Genomic DNA, 6,698 nt, shown 5'->3' with positions numbered 1-6,698 from the left:
TTAAAGTATGTGATCTATTTGCAACTTATTATTTTAAGACTATGAAACTTCTTTAGTTATTAGTATATTATAACTTTTGAAGACTCATATTACATCTTATTACTTTACAGATCTATTGCTTGATAGAACTTATTAAGACTTTGGTTACTTATTGAGTTGTCCACTTACTCCCTTTTCCCCTCCAATTTCAGATTGTAAAGAATAGCAAGTTTTGAGAGTTTTAATGTTGTGTTGTTAGCAGGAAAGAAATTTAGTGATTTTGGGATTGGATGGTCTTCTAATAGTTTTATATTTATTGGCCAATTGGCATTATGTACATAAGGTTTGGATTTTTTTCCTTTTAAATTATTGGAGATTTATTCATAAAGAAATTGTTGAGGTATTTTTGATTTAATTGATTTAATTTTTGAAGATAAATTTTAGTTGCTAAGAAGGCCTTGCACACTTGTAAAGGGCTTACTTTATAAGCGTGCGGTGGTTGTCACGTGCCTATCTTTATAGTTGGGTTTGGGGTGTGACACTACCAATCTGCTTCTTCCACTAGATTTGCAATCTAGTTTATAGGGAAAGCAGTTACATTACTCTTCATATTGAAACAGGTACAAAGATTAATTGCTAGCTAGCCGCATATATATTACTTGAAGATAACATTTATTTGGGATTAGTCAAGAGCATATTACATGGTGTGGGATCAATCGAGTATTTCTTTGAGTTATGGACTCATAAGGGATTAACTTGATCCGATGTGATTAAGTAGTTCGGCCATAGACAAGATATTGTGAGTGATGTACTATGTTTGTTAAGATAAAGACATAACATCATATGCCTTCTAATTAGGTTACCTACTTTATTTTCTTTATCAAGAGAAGAATGAACTAGAGATCAGAAGGATTGGTGGAACCATGTGAAAGTGATGTTGCTTCCGTCATAAGTTGACAACTCAATAAGATGTGAAATTGAGTGTGTCTGTAGTGTTAAAGATATAAGGTTTTTGTGTTAATTATATATTTGCCCAAAAACCCAATCTATATATTACTAAAAGCTGAAGCATAGCATTTAATGTTGCTACGCTCACATTAAGCCATGTCAGCAGCCATGTCACTCCCATCCTATTTTCTGAATTTTTAATTCAATTTTAAAACAATTTTACCAATTTTAAAAACGCTCACATTAAGCCACATCAGCAGCCATGTCACTCCCATCCTATTTTCTGAATTTTTAATTCAATTTTAAAATAATTTTACCAATTTTAAAATGCTAATAAAACTAAAATTAGTTTCAGCCCTATTTCTACTTTAAGGTCCACTTCTTGTACATTTAAATCCATTATAAAGCCCAAGCCCACACCAAAGCCTTTTCATCTAACTCCCTTTGTCAAACCTAATTGTTTTTCACAGTTACAACTTATGCTCCCTTCAATTATGCGGATTCAAATTCCAGTCTACCACGTTTTGTTTCATCATTCCAGGTTTAGTTCCTTCCCCTTCCCCACCTTTTGATTCTCACGGTTTCAGCTTCTTTTCTATCGTTTCACTCATGGTTTCATCTTCCTGCTCTACGGTTTCAGCTTCTGTTTTGGCTTCTAACGGCAGCCTTTTTATCTTCCTTCCTCTCCTCACTTCTATATAAATATTGATGTAACCTGGGTGGTTCAATTGAGGTATCCCTACATCTTTGTGCTCTATTCTTTTGCTTGATGGTTTTTTTTCGCCTTTCTATGTTTGTTTCTGCCTATTTCTTGCTGTGGTGTGGATGGTTGTTACGTTACATTTACTTTCTAAATCATTTTTGTTAGGGTGTTGAATTTGTTACTGTTGTGTTATTTAATTGGAGCACTACTTCTTTTGGGTACATTCATTCGGAGCTCTTTTGGGGATTTTCTAGGTTGGGTAAACCTAGAAATAGTGTGACAATCATGTAGCTATATTAAATCTGTCACCTTTTAGTTAATGAGACAAAAGCTCATCAAATGGCTGTCCTATGTATGGGTCAAATGGGGGAGTTTTTGTGTAGTGGCTTTGCTGATAAGAGTATTGATATATGGAAAAGAGATTGGGAGCTTGTAATGTTGACACTGTGGGTCCAATGAAAGAATTGGGAAGAGAGTTCAAGGAATCTTGAAGTTTTTGTACAGCTAAGTTCATCTCTCCAATTAATAAATCTATCTTAGGTGATTTGGTGAGAGTTTTCATTGTAATGACCAATTCTTTTAGGACCTCTGAAGAATTGGTGCTCAATACCATGCATACATCACTGAGATGTTTCTTTAGATAGTCTGGTGCCTGTGGCAAAGCAAAAATATTGGAATTAATTTTACAAGAAATTTAAGAAAACAAAGTATGATACATAAAACCAAAGTGTTTTACCTGAATTTTTGAGTTTATGCAACTGTTGGGAGCCTCAATGCAATAAGCACACTTACGCATTGATGTGCCAATCTTGAGGTATTGTTTCCATAGATGTCAAAAGTTTAATCTGCCATGTGCAAGTTCCCATCTTGCAAGATTGGCCTGTACAATTGAATTAGAAAATTTATCAAACTGAGTACTCAATAGTTATCTTATTGCTAGCGAATTGACCCAATGAAAGAATTGGGAAACCATGTTGAGTTCAAGCGTAAAAGCAGGGTTGTCAATGTAATAGTGTATGAAAATTGGGAAATGTCTTGATTTTATTGGATGAAAATTAAAGTTCAAAACTAACCTATCTAGCTAGCTTTTTTTTTTTTTTTTTTTTTTTTTTTTTTTGGGCTTACCAAGTAATATTTGTACAATCATTTGATGATTTTATGGCTATTTAATAAAATGATTTGATATATTCTTTTGTTTTGTTTAGTTGAGGATTACATGGTTTGGTAGATTGGAGTCTCACATATTCCCCAAATTTCAGGTGCTTTTTTAGGTAGTATGTTACTCTACTATTTTCTCTGTTTGGTTAATGGGAAATTGTGAAAAAGGAAAGGGAGAATATTGGGCTTTTGGGGTTTTTAAGGTTATAAATCTATCTTGGATGATTTGGTGAGAGCTTTCATTGTAATGATCAATTCTTTTAGGACCTCTGAAGAATTGGTGCTCAATACCGTGCATATATCACTAAGATGTTTCTTTAGATAGTCTGGTGCCTGTGGCCAAGCAAAAATATTGGAATTAATGTTACAAGAAATTTAAGCAAACAAAGTATGATACATAAAACCAAAAAAGTATTTTACCTAAATTTTTAAGTTTATGTAACTATTGAGAGCCTCAATGCAATAAGCACACTTACGCATTGATGTGCCAATCTTGAGATATTGTTTCCATGGATGTCGAAAGTTGAATCTACCATGTGCAGGTTCCCATCTTGCAAGATTGGCCTGTACAATTGAATTAGAAAATTTAACAAACTGAGTACTCAATAGTTATCTTATTGCTAGCAAATTGACCCACTAGGATAGTTAGCAGCCTACCATGACTTCTTCAATTGCCTTAGAATTAAGCACACATTTGTAGCCTTGCATTCTCTTACTAGGATCTTCCTCATTGCCAAGCTTAGTTTTATCATCTTTGAAGTATTCGCCAACACATCCTGAATTTCAAGTTGACAAAGTGTTTTATGTATAATTTGGTTATGCTTGAATAAGGAAAATTAATTATATATTGAGTGTTCAATCAATGATCTTTGTTCATGCATACCGTCCAGGGAGTCAGCTAGTTTTTCCAGGTTATGAACAATCAAATCGTGAAGCCCACTGCCAGCCCAAATGGGACAGAAGACCATGGTTATAAAAATGCATAAAGAGGTCCCAATGGCAATTGTTGACAATCTATGGTATGCCATCTCAAAAAATTTGTCCACTCGGTAGCCAGAAACTATAACTAAGCTGCCATAAATATTTGGAGTCAGAAACATTTGCATCACCTTTGTGATTGTGGGATTAGAGTTTTCATTTTGTTGTTTGTCTCCACTTCTATCAAGTGTTCTGTGTTAGTGTAGATTGGTACCCACGGTAATTGGAGTAAAGTTTTTACTTTGTTGTCTATCAGCCCTATGTGGCCATATGTCTCCATCAAAGTCCCTCAAATGATGCCTTGAGCTATAAACTGTCCATCTTAGTCATTTCTAGTCTTGAGATATATCCCAAATTATTTATTGAGTTGTTTGGAAAATTCTTTAGATCTTTTGTGGTATTTTTTCCTAATGGGCACGTCCTAAACTATTGTAGGTGCGATATTTTCCTCAAATTGAGAAGTTTTAATTAACTGCAGCCTTTTTTTAAATCTATGCCTCTTATGTAATGTCACAACTATTTAAGCACGATGAGCTAAGGAAAAAGAAATCAACATTGATATCAGTCTCTAGGACATTTTTCAACAACCATGCCGATGCCTTAGAACATGGTTAATTAATTATTTCCTGAATGTAGCCTTACATGCCTCATTAAGTTCAATAATTTAGTTGATTCTTAAAAAAAGTTTAGTAGTCTAGTCTTCTTGTGAGGTCCACTCTCTGAAATAATTGCTACCAAAGGCCAACTTCAAAACATGGTTATTTACATAATACATTTCGAATTACAAAAAAACAAAACTGGTATTGCTTTGTGTATTTATTTTTTTTTTTTTCTCTATTGATCTCATTCAAAAGGAAGGTGTTAACTGCAATTACAGCAATTGGAAAATCAACTGTGGAGCAATAAGTTATTTAATGAATTTTTGACCCAAATTCACATGCTTGATTAAAATTTCAGACTATTTAATTACACCATATACAAAGGGGGTCCAAATAGGCAATGGAAGGTTTTAACACAAAGTGAAAGAGTAAAAACAAAGGTAGATTAAAAGCAAAAACGGAGGGAGATTAAAAAAAATGAGTTTGGTCTAAAAATCTATTTTAGTTTAAGTTTTTTGGTTGGGTCTTACCTTGTGATATTTTAATTTTTAATGGAACTGCATAAAGACAGGAATCTCCAAATAGTCTTAGTACCAAGCAGGAAGACACTATAGATAGATGACATAAAATATTATATATTTTTTAGTTTTTGAGTGTGTATTTGTATGTGAATGTTTGTGTTCATTTATGAAAATCAAAAAAAAAAAAAAAAAGGTCTTGATGTTCAATGATGTGGACACCTGTCACCGTTTTGATTACTATTTTACCCACCAATTGCTCACAAGTTACCTGTTAATTTACATGTTTTTAAGCTAGATTGTTTCTTCAAGTATTTCTAACTTTTAATTATAAATAAAATGAAAAGGCTATGCTAAAATATTTTTTATATTTTTATTTGGTTATGTAGGTTGTTCATATTTTCTACCAGTTAATTACGGAATATTTATTAAATTGCAAGTTCAACAGCCATAAAATGAAAAGGCTATGCTAAAATATTTTTTATATTTTGTTTTAGTTGTGTAGGTTGTTCATATTTTCTACAAACTGATTACAGGTTATTTATTAAATTGCAAGTTCAATAGCTGGATTGTTTCGTAAAGTACGTCCAACTCTCAATTAATGAAAATGCTATTATAAAATTGAGATTATATTATCTTTTGGTGTGCTAAAATAATTTTTATATTATCTTTTGGTTTCTACCAAATTATAACAAATTATCTATTAAATTGCAAGTTCACAAAAGCTAGAATATATCTTCAGGTCTCTCTAAAATGAAATGCTTTGCTAAAATAGTCCTCATATTATTGGTAGGGTGTTCATATTATCCACCAGTTATTTGAAATGATCTTTTACTATAATGACGGTTAGTAAATGATGGTTTGTAAGTACTATGGAGTCACATCAGCAGCTAGAGTGTCTATCTTTTAATATGAAATTTTACTGAATTACATTCCCACGATACAAAAGAATATTGAACCCAGACAAGTTGAAAAAATGGGGGAATTTTAAAAATAAAAAAAATTTCCAAATTCTTTAGAGCCACATGATATTCAAATTTTGAGATAACCATCAGATGAGATTGTAAAATAATTCAATAAAAATTCCAAATTCTTTAGAACCACATGATATTCAGATTTTGAGATAACCGTTAGATGAGATTGTAATATGTTTAGAGATTAGATATTTTCTATTGAAAAAAATGACTGGTGCAAAAATATCAAATAATTTTTATTTATGTTTTGCAGCCACAATGCTTAATATTTTATTTATATTTTCGTTTTTAATGCAACTGCATAAAGGTAGGAATCTCCAAATAGTCTTCGAAAAATGCTCTTCATGCTACATGTGTGAACTTACATAACCTACCAGGAAGACACTATAAATAGATGATAGCAAAATGAATGCACCCCAAAAAAAGAAGGATAAAATATTTTTTATATTATCTTTTGGTTGTGTAGGTTGTTTATATTTTCTACCAGTTGATTACGGATTTTCTATTAAATTGCAAGTTCAAAAGCTGGATTGTTTTGTCAAATATGTCTAACTCTCAATTATAAATATAATGAAAAGGCTATGGTAAAATATTTTAATATTATCTTTCGTTATGCTAAAATCATTTTTATATTATTTTTTGGTTGTGTAGGCTGTTCATATTGTCTACCAAATTATTGCGAATTATCTATCAAATTGCAAGTTCAAAAGCTGAAAGTTTTCTTTAGGTATGTCTAAATGTTAGTTGTAAATAAAATGAAATGTTTTTCTAAAATTGTCCTCATATTATTTTTGGTAGTGCAGGTTGTTCATATTATCCACCAGTTATTTGAAATTATTTT

The 6,698-nt window shown here is 31.7% G+C and overlaps 1 pseudogene; it reads right to left on the bottom strand.

The window, feature by feature from the left end:
• Positions 1-1,946: 1,946 nt before the first annotated feature.
• LOC126727868 (aluminum-activated malate transporter 10-like) lies at positions 1,947-3,888 on the bottom strand (annotated as a pseudogene).
• Positions 3,889-6,698: the final 2,810 nt, after the last annotated feature.

This window comes from Quercus robur, chromosome 5 (assembly GCF_932294415.1).
Source record: "Quercus robur chromosome 5, dhQueRobu3.1, whole genome shotgun sequence".
NCBI lineage: Eukaryota > Viridiplantae > Streptophyta > Magnoliopsida > Fagales > Fagaceae > Quercus > Quercus robur.
This window is presented reverse-complemented; position numbering and strand designations above follow the sequence as displayed.